Source organism: Carassius auratus, chromosome 32, assembly GCF_003368295.1.
Source record: "Carassius auratus strain Wakin chromosome 32, ASM336829v1, whole genome shotgun sequence".
NCBI classification, from domain to species: domain Eukaryota; kingdom Metazoa; phylum Chordata; class Actinopteri; order Cypriniformes; family Cyprinidae; genus Carassius; species Carassius auratus.
Window position 1 is genome coordinate 35,253,745 of NC_039274.1, and position 15,430 is coordinate 35,269,174.

Sequence of the window (15,430 nt, forward strand, 5' to 3'; positions counted from 1 at the left end):
TCACAAAAACCTCATCAGACTGACATTGCCATGAAAGGCAACACTTCTAACTATAGCAACTCTCACCCCACATCCTTAAAGCCATAAAACTATTAATGAACATATTGATTTCATCTAATCATTACTGATTTGTTAACAAAGGCATTCATGTACAGGTTAATTTTCCTAGTCCAGTGTGAAAGAGCTTGTGAGCAGTCTTTCAGCCGAGTTTGAGAATAGAGATGAAGAACGCTTCAACCCTCCTGCTGCTTGAGGAATTCATAGGTCACAGGCCAGTCTAAAGTCAAAACTCAGCAAGGATTTCAAACTGCAACCCTTCAAAAGTAAACAGACTGAGCATATGTGTCCATGTTTGTCTGTATGTCCATCCCGAGGGATCTATCAGGCCAGTTCTGTGGATGTGCGAGTGTCAGTGGCCAGGCCACCCAGGAAAAAATCCCATTCCAAAAAGTTTGAGAACCATGTTATCTTCTCACATTTACAAATAGTATATTCATCAAAGAACATTGAAAATGTATCATGTTTTCCACAGAATATTAAGCAGCACAACTGTTTTTAATCAAATCAAAGAATGATTTCTGAAGAATCAAGTGACACTAAAGACTGGAGTAATGGCTTTAGAAAATAAAATAAAATAAAAACTTTGGGGTGGTGATAGTGTATAGAGGAAGGATTTCAATTTAAAACATAAAAAAATATAAACACATGTAAAACACACACTTTTCAATAACAGTCACAAACGCATATTATTCATACTGCAAAGAGCTCTAAAAGATAAATGGAATAGTTAAAAAATAAACCCATGAACATTTTCTGTGCCCCAAAACTCCCACATGCTCCCTATGAGTTTTGCAATGAATTATTTATGAAGTTTGATCTGCTTTTGTCATCATCACAGAGCTGAAGGGTTTCAATTTCTCTATGTGATGCAAGTTAGTGTGTTTAGCTCACTCTCTGTGACATATGTAAATGTAAAAAAAAAATATATATATTTCTGATTTAAAATAAAATTCAACATGCTTGTTTAGTGGTTTCTAGCCTGTAATTATGTATCTGCTACATGGTAGCAACTTTTGAGATTGTCCCAATATACAGTATGCAGGGCAATCCCTGTGTTTTGTAACATGTATAATGAACATGTTCTGTTCCTCAATCCTGGCGTACTGTCCTGAAATAAAATGCATATGTTAGCATAATGTTTCTACTCAAAGAGAAAAATATGAGAGAATGACGACTACAAACTTCCTTCCACAGCAATAACCACAGGTGAGTTGCCAGCCCTTTCCCCCCATTTTCCAACATGACTAAACCCCTTCTGTGCCTCTGAAACACCTCTTTCCACTGCATGCTGCAGTGATAGGACCCTTACTGACATACATAACATACCATTTTAGCAGTGGAGTCATAATTTTATCATTCATGTAATGATAATTCTATTTATATAACACCCTTTCAGCTGGTTGATTGGATTTTGAGATATGATATTTGAGAACATGTGATATGATGATCTTAGTTTTTGAATATAAAAATATTATTTGTGGATAATTTTGGCAATGTTCACTCAATGTTTCATTCAATTACTTAACCACATTTAAATGACCGTTTTGGTTTTTGCCTAAATAAAGCCTTAAATTTCAGTTGAAAGATTTCTGTAAAAATAAATAAATATATATTTTTTTATATTAAAATATGATAATATGTTACATATATGATATGGTATGGTATGATATGATATGATATGATATGATATGATATGATATATTATTGCATTGCATTGCCTTGCATTGAATTGCTCACTCATTAAGCGCTTTTTTTCCCTTTTTTTGGAAGAGTAAATTATGCAGAAGTGGAAGTGTTTCCCCTTCATCACAAGGCAATGGCCCACAGACCCTCAGTCCTAGTATTTCAAAACATTTGAGGGCAAGTGACTATGATTCAACCCTCAAGAGACAAGTCTCTTTGTCTCTGAGGGTTGAATCAAGAGTTTGAATTGTCAGAGTGAATGTATTGTGTGTTATCAGCACTGAAAGGCTTTGGGGGTGTGAGCAAGGTGAAAACAGCTAGACCCCATAAATTTCTTGAACTAAACATTCTCCTCTGAGGATCTGACTTTGCTTATCAATCCATTTCCCAAGTCAAACTGTACGAAAGCACCAGTACACACATGCACAAGTAAATAACCTGGAGTGTCCAAAATCTTTGCACTGTTCAAACGATCTAAGGAAGACTTACCGCATAAAGGTGATAAGCTACTGTCTATAGCCAATTCCTGCACAACCATTTTCTTCTCCTACTGCCTAGAGTCATGCCAGCATAAACACAACACACTCTCCCTAATGCTCTGTCTCACTATCACATACACATGAACAGAATTCCCTTTCAACTATTTGCAGCATACTGCTGTTTAAAATAAATCTGTATAGTGAAATTTGACTTAATTGGTCTTTCAAACAATATCTCTTGGCTGTATGTGTAGATTATAGTCTGTTAGTATTTGTCGATGTGCGTGTCTTTGAGTCTGGCATTGTGAATTTTGGGTAAGTGCGCACTCACAACACACAACTCACATCTCCCAAACAAAACTTGAATATGATGAAATAAGAGTGACATTCAAGAGCCAAGCCAGAAGCACATGCCACACTGAAAATTTCCTTTGGCCTATTAATGGTTTCCAGATGCTGTTTGAATGGGGCAGAGACAGAAAAGGGGTCTATTTGGCAGCTGCTCACTTCAGAAAGTCTTTGTTGTTATCACTCAACATCAGTCCAGCTAAACTGACAACACACTCACAGCTAAACTACAGACAGAGCCATTTAGCCGTTATCTAGGGAATGTGAGATAGAATATATCATTATATATACGGTGCAATGAGTGAAAAGAAAAAGAATAGAAGGAGATATCTTGCATGCTTGCTTGTATCTAGTGGTTGAAAGAGTACTAAGAAATTGTAATTAAGTAAAAGTATTGCTACTTAAAGGAATAGTTCACCCAAAAATGAAAATTATGTCATTAATAACTCACCCTCATGTCGTTCCAAACCCGTGAGACCTCTGTTCATCTTCAGAACACAGTTTAAGATATTTTAGATTTAGTCCGAGAGCTCTCAGTCCCTCCATTGAAACTGTGTGTTTCAGCATTGTCTTCTCTTCCGTGTCTGTTGTGAGATTTCAAAACAACGCAGTGTAGTGCTATCCGGTTCGCGAATGAATCACTCGATGTAACCGGATCTTCTTGAACCAGTTCATCAAATCGAACTGAATCATTTAAAACGGTTCGCATCTCTTTCAAGCATTAATCAACAAATGACTTAAGCTTATAACTTTTTTTAATGTGTCTGACAATCCCTCTAAGTTAAAACAAACCAATATCCCGGAGTTCATGTACTCAAAAAGTACCCTGACTGAACTGCTGTGAAGAGAGAACTGAAGATGAACACCGAGCCGAGCCAGATAATGAACAATAGACTGACTCGTATTTTCAATGCTTCAAAAAATTCTAACTGACCCTCTGATGCCACATGGACCTCTCTGATGATGTTTTTCTTACCTTTCTGGACATGGACTTTATACCGTACACACAGCTTCAATGGAGGGACAGAAAGCTCTCGGACTAAATCTAAAATATAACCCTAACACACATGTGCTTTAATCAGAGATGGGACCAAGTCACACATGTGCAAGTCTCAAGTAAGTCTCAAGTCTTAACCTTCAAGTCTCAAGTAAGTCCCAAGTATTTTTTTTCTTGGGCAAGTCAAGTCAAGTCAAGTCACAAGCTATGTCAAGTCAAGTCCAAGTCAAGTCACCTTAATATTGTTATTTTACCTGCAGAATCTGATCTTAATAAAGTTAAAAGACAAGATATAAGTAACTGTCAGTAAATTAAAATAATTTGGATTTGCATAGTAAATACTCATGTTCAGTAAAATACATCATGGAATCAAACAAAATTGTAACTTCCTAAAATTATTTATTTTTCACTTCTGCCAACAGTGTTTGAAATGTTTTACATTTTCAACATTGAGTCCATAAAACTAAACATCCAACAGACTCCTCTCTGAACACCTCTCTCTCTCTCTCTCTCTCAAACACAGTTTACATACAACATTAAACTTTGTTACATTTCTCCCCTCTCTCTCTCTCTCTCTCACACACACACACACATACTTCAAGAGGTAGTCTCCTGAAATGGTCTTCCAACAGTCTTGAAGGAGTTCCCCGAGAGATGCTTAGCACTTGTTGGCCCTTTTGCCTTCTGTCTGCGCTCCAGCTCACCCCTAAACCATCTGGATTGGGTTCAGGTCCGGTGACTGTGGAGGCCAGGTCATCTGGCGCAGCACCCCATCACTCTCCTTCTTGGTCAAATAGCCCTTGATGCCTTCAGTGTGACTCTACAATTTTCATAGTGATGAAAATAAAGAAAACTCTTTGAACGAGAAGGTGTGTCCAAACTTTTGGTCTGTACTGTACATAACAAAAAAGTATGAAACAACTTAAAATACGTCATATTTATATTCTGTACTGTGTGTATATATATATATATATATATATATATATATATATATATATATATATATATATATATATATATATATAATTGGGTTATCGCGGCAGCTACATTTGTTTTTCTGATTAATTGTTTTGCTCTATGAGAAAGACAAGGTAACAAAATATTCGGGGCTTATGCCCCCTTAGCCCAGCCCTAGCGCCGCCCCTGGAATGCATTTTTTTGACGGCCTGCTAGCGGATCATTAGGGGCCGTTCACATCACGTCTTTTGCGCGCGCAAGTTCGTTATTTCCAATGTAGGTGCGCGGTATGCACGCTCATAATGGAAGCAACGCGCTCACGACGCGCACCGCATCGAGTTAAAAACATCGAAACTTTTCAAAATGCCGCAAGCGCACCGCAGGTCATGTGACAATAACTAACCAATCAGCTTCAACCTTTTCCGTATCAACGTTGAAAGCTCAGCTAAAATGAAGGAACAGCTGATCATAGCTGTATATGGATTGCCATTTTGAAATTAATTTAGTAGCAGAGCTACTGCGAGCGATTTTTAGTGCTGCAAATCCATTTCATTTGCTGAAATTTCCGCGTCTTCAATGAGAGAGAGCGTGTCATGGATGCTTAGCAACGACAGACGCCCCAGGAGCACTTCTGCCCGAGCGCTTTGGAAAGAAGGAGAAAGCGGCGCGACTAGCGTTTTCCACGCGTTTTTAGGCGCGAACTATTGAAGACAAAAGCGATGACCTGGGTACCTCTCAGGCTGACATGTTGATGTGATGTGATATCTGATTTAAGTGGGCGTGGTGTGTGTAAGGTAGAGAGGGCATGACTGATGATAGTGTCCTGATCCAGTCACGACGCTATTCTCAGCCTGCGCTCCAGCTGAGTAAATATACTTTATTTTAAAAAACAATTTATATATTTTATATTCAAACTGAAAACATGATGTGATTAACACTCAAGTCATTCAAGTCATCGTGTCTCAAGTCAAGTCAAGTCCCGAGTCTTTAACTTCCAAGTCCGAGTCAAGTCTCAAGTCCTAAAAATAGCGACTCGAGTCGACTCGAGTCCAAGTCACCAAGTCACAAGTCCCCATGTCTGGCTTTAATGTCTGTTTCACAAGTGAGACCCGGGAAATCCCTATGGATTATATGGATAAATGCATCAGATATCACTACAGCTGAATAACATGCAGATAGAAATGCTTTGACTGATGAAATGTGAAAGACAATAAACACCACTGCAGTGCAAACGCTAACTGACAAGGCTTGTATCACAGTAAACCCTGTGATTGGAAGCAAGATTGAACCATAGAAGCAATGCACATGGTGTAGGGATCATATTGATCAGAACACAGTTCATTCACGTAGCTCACTTCTAACAAGTTAGTAATCTGAACCAGGGGTGTTAACTAAGCGAGAGAGGCAAAATATGTGTGCGAGGCCAGGAATTGGGAACCGCTGGGCTACATCATGTGTCATTCACCAGCGAGAAAACTTTAAAGAACTACAATACCAGGAAGGAAGCCCAGGTTATTGATGTTTGTCTCCCTTTCTCGCTCTGTCTGCAAAGCGTTCGTTAACGTGCTGATGACGTATCCTGTCTGCGTGAACAGGGAAACAGCCTGAGTCTTGGGAGGATCAAGAAATGAAAGCATGCATCCTTCAGGTATATTGCCATGAACCAATCTTGGTTCCAAATGCACCGCAATTGCTGTAGGAACTAGTGCATTGTGTTATGGCAGAAAGGTGAGTTTTACGATTTCATCAGCTCCTCAGGCACTTCCGGGAAGAAAGGAACTGGGATGGAGCATGGCTGAGTCTCACGCTCGGTCTCCAAGAATGTTCAGGACAGGGTGGAAGTATCCACTAAAGTTTGATGCTCTCTGCTGCCCGGGTAAACAAGACTGTCATCCCAGACCAACACACAGTATCCGGAAGTGCCGGTTTAATTGAGTCATCTGCTTCCAATTGGTCAGACCCCACCCTCCACGAGGTGAATGCAGTGATGCCAATCCCAGAGAGATGCTGCATTGGCTCCGAAGAACAGAAGGGTTGAGCAAATGCCACTCTGACCAATTTATACCCGGATGTCCGGGTCGTGGCCAGGTATGCAAATTTTGCTCGCCAATTTAATTAGCTTTTCTCAGTGATGTCAGAGGTGTCTGGGCTTCCATTTGTGACCCCTAGTGTTGGATCTTCAACACAATGCTGAAGTGACTAACTGAAAAGGAATACTTATTCTTTGCAGGCATACTTATTATTTCACACACACAGAGATATAGACCTCTGGGCAGGGTTTCAGGTGAGCTGTGGCCAAGCAGAGTTACTGAGATGCCAAATTGGAATCAAACTGCCAAAGCAAAGAGAGATGATGATATCACAGTGTGGACAAGAAATATTAAACTCCTTCCAATTCTCATAAGACTGTAAAAGCATCATAGGTGGATTTTCCTTTTAAAAGAGATCTAAATTTACTTGTGATGAAAACCTTATAAATCACTGAGGCAATGAGATCTACTGTTGAGTTTGGGAGATGAAATGAAAAACAAATGCACTATTTTCTTGGACATCTTCCTGAATTACAATTCCTTCATTTCAAGACCTGGACACATAAACACTTTTATGATTTTAAATTCAACCAAAGTGCTTTTGACATCTTACAAAGGTGTGAAAGCACAGGAAGCATGATTTTCTGCTTCACTTTAAAGAGGGTTTTAAAGTCTTAAATGGATAGTTCACCCAAAAATAAAAAATCATGTATTTGCCAATGTTATTTTAACGCTTTAGATTTTCTTTCTTCTGTAGAACATACTTTTTTTTCATACATTGGAAGTCAGTGATCACATTTTAAAAATATATCTTCTTAAGATAAGAAGGTAGAATATGCCTTTAGGGGGAATAGTTTAGGGGATGAAGAGGCACAGATAAAGACCTAAGAAGTGCTGCTTACCACTTCTGTCCCCCAGCCATGTGTTGTTGGACTGTGTAGCCAAACTGTGTCTGCCTGGGGCCCTTAATGATCCGATGATTTCTGGTGTCAATGTTGAAACAATCATGGAACCCTGTAAACAGACAATTCAAATATGAACCAATCACAGCATGCTTGGAGTTATGACTACATTTACTGGCAATAGATTCTACGAGCTAAGGAGCTCCAACAATAACCCAAAACTAAGCAACATTTAATTGTGGCTAAACTGACTTTCTGCCAGCAAAAAGAGTCCTAAACAGTAGGATGCTTTCATGAACTACACTAGACGTAATCTTTACACAACTAACAGACAAGCAGAAAGCAAATGACAGATAGTTTTTTTTTTTTTTTTTGCAATGTTTTAAAAGTTGGTTGTTGTTTGCCAGGACAAACACAATAATTATTTTGTCAAAACTGAGTTATAACAGTGAATCTGGTCTCAGAGACTAAGATGTCTTGTGTTTTGGCTTAGACCAAATATGCACAGACTCATGGAAAATTTATGGAGTGTGAAAATGTATATCAAAAAATAAAAATAATAAATAAATAAATAAATAAATGAATAAATAAACAATTTAAAGAATTGTATTTATTTATTTTTTGGACAGAGTTACACTCCATTTTCTCTGAATCAGTTAAAGGGATGGTTGATCAGCTTTGTTCAAAGGCTTGATTGTTCTTATCGGTGCAGTGTAACATGGACATCCTTCAAAATATCTTCTTTTGTGTTCTACATAAGAAAGAACTAAAGTCAAACAGGTTTGGAATGACATGAGGATGAGTACATGACAGAAGTTTCAGTTCTTGGTCAACTAAACCTTTAAATATTTATAGAAAGACTTAAGCAAAAAATTTAAAATAATTGTGTTTTTATTGATTTGGCAAATTTTTTTACATCAGATGCACAGTGCAAAGATTGCCTTCTCATGTTAGAACATCATATTATGGCAACCCCATATCATTAAGATCAGTATTCAGAAGCATGGCTCTTAAAAAAAATAAATCTAAAGCAGGTGCTGAACTGAGAAATATATAAGAGCTTTTATCCACGAGTAAACACAATGGTTAATTCATCTGAGAATTACACTGAATTACACAGTTAATCTCCTCTCTGAACTCTGAACGGCAGCATATGGATCTCATATCCTTGCACACCTGGAAACCAATGAATAGGAATGTATACATTTCACCAAAAAAAAAAAAAAAAAGGCAAAGATGCAGAAAACATACAATGGGATTTGATAAAAGGCCTGATTCTCTTTGGTCACCCCAGATCTCATTGCCTCCACTTTGGCCTCTGTACCATTGAAAAAACACAGGAGAAACATCCATCTCCTCTGGATTCAATTAAAAGACTTTTAAAGAACAGGTCTCAAAAAAAAAAATAAAATAAAAAATGTGAAAATGAAATTTATTTATGACTGTGCTGATAAATATGTCTGCTTCATGCAAGGTTGTAGTTTCCATTCAGCATTTTATAATATATATTGCAGAGGATTGATTGATGATATGAAGAGATATTCCTCTTAGTAGAAGGGAGAGGAAGAGAAGTGAAGTGCTTTTAGTGTCTTTTCTTTCCCTCACTCTTTTTCTCTTTCCCACGTTCCCTGTCTGTAGACAAAAGAAAGAATGATGACAGGGTACTGTAGTGTTGGGGATGATGTAAAAGCATTTCTGTGCATTAATCAGCTCTGGCACAAGAATGCACAGGGAATAATGTGGACCACATGTTTTTCCTAGCCTCATTTTTGGTCAGCACTGTCTATCACAGAAAGTGATGAAGAGGTGTGAGTGATACTGCCAGTGATTGATGTATTATTCTGAGCAGGAGAACTGCATATACCACTGTGAACTGCAATGAAGGATCATATAAAAAGGTTAAGTTTGATCCTGGTTCTCACACACAGACTAAAGGCGATGTTACACAGGGCAACTTTTTGAGCAATGTTGCTGGGAAATATTGGTCAAATCAACAGGCAATGGTAAAACACAGGGTCTAAAGCAGCAGTTCTCAATTCCAGTCCTCGCGCCCCACTGCTCTGCACATATTGTATGTCTCTCTTTGTTAATACACCTGATTCAGATAATCAGCTCATTAGAATTGAGCTCCGTGCATGAACTGTGTTCCAATCGACATGATCTCTACACAGTGTTTACTGCTCCCTACTCCCTGAGCAGGGGAAATCTGTTGAAGTTTACTTCACTTCGGAACATTCATTCATGGATTTGCATTGCACAAAGTCTGTCTAAACACACGGACAAGTGTGACATCATATACCTCTGTAAATCAATACAATTTAAATTCACATCTCGCACACTTCAATGCACTTTGAATGGAACATAATCGTTCGCTTTGAACTGGAATCATGGCAGAATATCCTGTGATGTCCACTTTGCAGGGCACTTATGTTCGAATAGAACAAACGTCTAAAACAATAAGAGAAACGTACAAAATGTGCAGAGCAGTGGGACGCTGCAAAAAAGGTGCCCTGTATATCATCACATTTATTAAGACTTTTGAACAGTAGTATAAATATTATACTGTATAAGCAAAGCTGTTTGTCACCTGCCTCCTGATTTGTTGAAAAGAGAAAAATATCTTTCCTGAAAAAAGAGAGATCAAACACTGAATGAACGGCTTGATAGTTACTAATATGAAACCATATACACTTATATCATGGCAACACTAATTGCAAAACTGTCCAGACGTTTTGAACCCCCCCCCTCCCAAAAAAAATGATCTCCTACAGTCATTGATCACTTTTTCCAAAGAGCTTCAATACACATCTAAAGCATCCACAGTCTGTAACTGAAACCAAACTGTCCCAGACACCAACTGAGAACAGCTTTATCCTTAAAAAAAGAAGAAGAAGTAAAAAAAGGTTCTAGTTTCCATTTAAAAGTCCTAACGTGGCAGACCCTTTAATATTTTCTGTAATATCAGCAGGTCAAAGAGTGGGTTTCCTGTGTGTGGATTCTTTTGCCAAGATAAATAAACCTCAGTCCAGAGGCTGCAAGCGTTGTGCTCTGTGTCCAGGCCAGATCTGCGATGCTTTTGGACTACAATCAAGCTACAGGAGCTACACAACAGTCATACTGACAGAGAAGCACCAGTCTATGAGAATGTCGATGCATCACCTAGACTAACAATTTGCCAGAGCTTGACAGAACCATAACATAGTGGTCATGCATTTGCTCAGGATTTTTTTAGGAGTTTTTCACAGGGTTGCAGGTTTGAACGTGGCCCTGTTTCTCTCCATTGCCTCGTCATTAAAACACTTACTGAAGTGGAAATGTGTCAATATCTTGTAATGAAAATGCTGCTGTTAAGAGCAAGTACACATAACGTCATCTTCTAGTAAATTACTCTTTAAGTAAAGCTACGTTTGATGCTATTACAAATATGTCTTGAAGTGTTTGAACTGTGAAAACTATTATATATATATAGATATATATATATATAAATATATATATATATATTAATTCATTAATTCAGGATGTATAACTTGACAATGGCACAAAATTCAATAAAAATTCCAGCTACAACAACCTGCAGCTGCAATATATCACAACTAGGGCTGTCAATCGATTAAAAATTTTAATCTAATTAATTTCATACTCTGTGATTAACTAATCTAAATTTATCGCATACATTTTTTTTCCTGTGAAAGTATGAAATATTTCAATTCAAATGAATCAATGAATAATAGTGACTTCAAAGTTCAAAAACTCTTTTATTATTATTTTCATTGTTCAAATAATGGCCATAACAATCACAATATGACCCAATAGAAAAATTTTTACTATACAAACAAGGCATCTTGAAGATGACGTTGGCTTCTGGTATCATGGGACGTGCTAGGTCGTACCTCCGGATTAACGTTAACTCCTGGATGCTTTGCATTGATGTGGTACTTTAGAGCGGACGAACTCCGGTGGTATACAAATTCCTTGCTGCAGACATTGCAGATGACTTTATTTTTATCAACACTTCCATCAGGCCATCTTTTATAAGTAAATGTTCCAATCAATGATCCAGGCAGCGCCATCGCATTCTCGTCTCCCTCCTTCATTTTACAGTCGAATGGTGGCTAAAACGAATGGATTAATCGGTGTTATTTTATTTTACATGTTATTTTTTCTCAGATTAATTAATCGAAATTAACGCGTTATTTTGACAGCCCTAATTACAACAGACCTCTTAAAAACACCCCATGCCGCATGCTCGGACTCTGAAATCGCAATCAGGTTAACTGGGGTCATGATCAAAATCAAAACACATCGGAGCTAGTGCTAGACCATATCTAGGGCATATTACCACAAACCATCCATCAAAATCTAATTCATTATCCAAAGCCACATCAATGCCACCAAAAAAAAAACTACCAATACTAGTTCATTACCAAGGCCTTAGTCAGATATGAAGCTGTGTACAAGCCCACATGTGACAGACATCACACTCTAAACATCTGCTATCCCCTCAGTCATCTCTCCCCTCCTTCATAGATATTTACATGAGGTACAGCCCTGAGGCTAATGAGCCTCACTGCCCACTGGCGGGGATTATGGGCCAGCAGGTTGGCTTTTAATAAACTGCACATGCCAAAAATGCATCTTTCAAAAAATTTCTTTGAAATGCTCTTCTTATTAAGATCTCATGGGCTTAATGCTTTTACTGTACGTATGTGCTGCACCTCATGGACTGATGTGCATACTGTTACAGTCACAGATCAATTTTTATGCTGACTTTGCAACTGTGAGCTCTGTGGTCTGGAAGGCTCATTGAAGGGTTGCTGAGAGAAGGCTAGCAGGAGATGAGCCTGGCGACCTACGACTGGGTTTGTGGCCAAAGTAAACTATCCGTGAGGCACATGGCATCAGCAGACAGATATACACCACAGTCAGGCATTACTCACTAGCTCTGAGTTCCTCACCCACAAAAAAATAACCTTATTCTATAATTATTATTTCCAAAGAAGTATTAGGTCGAAGCATCTGAGATCTCAATATATATATTTTGTATCTTTAATCACAATGTAAATCAGCTACTACTAAGAGCTAGGGCCAGATAACCATTTGTGCCTTCAAAACTTCAAAATGTCACTTAAATCAATGCGTTAATTGAGATTTATTTGTAATTGTGAAAACTGCTAATAGTTTCTGAGTGGAAAATGTTTCTAAACCATTTTTTATTTTATTTTTTGGTATTGTTTGTTATACCTAGAAATTGGACCAGTCTGACACTTTTACTTATCGCTTGTACCGCAAAAGTATGTATGTACTTTGACTGTTGAACACATAACCATAAGTATTCACACTTGAGTGAATTACCTCAAGAAATGCTGAGAAACATCTGGATTAACCAACCAGTTCCATATTGACTGACAAAAAGTCAGAATTCTATTCAAACATAAAATTGTTCAGTTAATTGGATGACAGGGTGAACAGCTGAAATTTCCTGCAGTTTTGACATTATTCCATTGCAACAATTATCATGAATTCGCCCATCACTTGCAGTGAGCCCCAGTGTAAGTTGCAAAGTATTTTGTGGTTTCAATGGAGCATTCACTTACCACTCTGCCTCTCTTCAATTCTTTTAATTGAAAGCAGACAACACACACATACAAACTTACCTGGCATCACGCTCCAGAGAATCCAGAGTAGGTTGGTCCAGTAATACTCCATGTGCGTGTGCGAGAGGGAGATGTGAAAGAGTGTGCGTTAGTATATGTGCGTGTCTGCGTGTGCGTAAGGGTGGAATATCCTGACAGTGCGCTCTCCTGTACACCCGGCTCTGATTGACTCGACTGCTCATAAAAACACTCTATATCTGAGGCAAGAAGGAGGGGACTGTGGCCAAACTAAAAGGAGGTGCTCATTCAGCCAACAGACAGATCTACTCTCTTTGTCAAACATAAAATTGTTCAGTTAATTGGATGACAGGGTGAACAGCTGAAATTTCCTGCAGTTTTGACATTATTCCATTGCAACAATTATCATGAATTCGCCCATCACTTGCAGTGAGCCCCAGTGTATTTAAATGTGGGTCAGTTTAAGAGGGTCACCTGTTCAGATGAGTGTCTGATACAGGCCACATTTAAAAGGTCATAAAGAAAATCTAATATAAAAGGACGTTCTAGATGCAGACCACATTTAATTCGACCAGATGCAGGTTGAAATGAGTACAACAAACAGTAGCATTACAGTATTGTACTAGTATGATGTTTACATTACTGGATTTGACTAAAGCTGGCCTGGTTCACAGCTGGATGGCAGCTGGTCAAGATGAGCAACACACAAAACATAAAAAAGCATGTTTACACATACCAACACAAATGTTCTTTATGTCTCTCTTACACATTAGCCATTCAATAATACTATATTTCCATCAGAAATTCTGTATTCAGTTCCTCCTCTTTTAGCTTTTTTTTGTTTTGTTTTAATCAAATTACAATATATATTCTCATTGTCAATTTCTTCATTTTGCAGATGGACAGACAGACAAAATAAAAGATATAAACCATGTCTGGAAAGGACAGAAATACAAGTTTTATTTACATTTTCTGAGGAACCCTTGAACCGTGACAGCAAGAAGTCCTTGAATATGCTGTCAAGATTGTCATTTCACTAGTGAACTTTAATCTGGCTGCTCACCTGATCTTTCCCGGTCACAGAAACCTATGAACTCCCAATTTATTTCTGATGACATTTCCTTTCATTTCAAAGTATGCAAGTGCTAGGGATTGAAATTGGAAATTGAAATTTCACAGCCAATCCAGCATCCCCATCTATAAAGGGAGGTCATTTTAACAGCGTCTGATATTGGAAACCAGACGTGGGAGATGCACAACACTGGGATACAATCTCATTTAAGCAAATCACATCCATGGCACTCTCATCTCAAGTTGCAAAGTATTTTGTGGTTTCAATGGAGCATTCACTTACCACTCTGCCTCTCTTCAATTCTTTTAATTGAAAGCAGACAACACACACATACAAACTTACCTGGCATCACGCTCCAGAGAATCCAGAGTAGGTTGGTCCAGTAATACTCCATGTGCGTGTGCGAGAGGGAGATGTGAAAGAGTGTGCGTTAGTATATGTGCGTGTCTGCGTGTGCGTAAGGGTGGAATATCCTGACAGTGCGCTCTCCTGTACACCCGGCTCTGATTGACTCGACTGCTCCTAAAAACACTCTATATCTGAGGCAAGAAGGAGGGGACTGTGGCCAAACTAAAAGGAGGTGCTCATTCAGCCAACAGACAGATCTACTCTCTTTGTCTTTCCCTCTCACTTCCTCCCTCCATATTTTTGTCTCTTCATCTGTCTATTCATCTATACTTGATTTGGGTCACTCGGTTATGAGCTCATGCATTGTTCCTGAAAATGCTTTTAGTGACGAATCTGGAAATTCAGATTGTAGGGATCACTGTACATCACCTCTGGCAAAAACTGATCTTCTTTAATCTTCTAAATTTCTTAACATTCAGTTTAAACTGCATCCGTTTGGATAGATGCCCTCCATCTTGATTGATTTGTGGTTAACATAGCTGCATGTTACCATATAAAGCCCACTGACAAACTCTCAGCAGAACCTTAAAGCACCATCCAAACCACACTACCCAAGCATGTAATTACTGATTATATCATAACTAATACTGATGTTCTGGCTGCTCTAATAGTGAAATATGGCCCACCTCCATTTCAACTTGACCTTGAAAACAGCAAAACCACATTGACTAACTTTTGGTCAAAATGAACATGCAGTGTAAATGTAATCCTGTAAACTACCAAACACATAATATCCTGTTTATTAAATTCATGAGACAATGGCAAGTATCCTATGAACATGTATCCTATGAGCATATTTTATTATGTATTATTAATAATAATCCTATTTTCAGGCATGTTGCAAATACATGCATCTTGTTTGATTAATTGGATCATGGTGTT

The 15,430-nt window shown here is 38.2% G+C and overlaps 1 pseudogene; it reads right to left on the bottom strand.

Annotated features, from left to right (window-relative positions):
- LOC113052350 (integrin alpha-11-like) overlaps positions 1 to 14,814 on the bottom strand; it is a 48,405-nt pseudogene extending 33,591 nt beyond the window's left edge.
- Between the last annotated feature and the right edge of the window lie 616 nt (positions 14,815 to 15,430).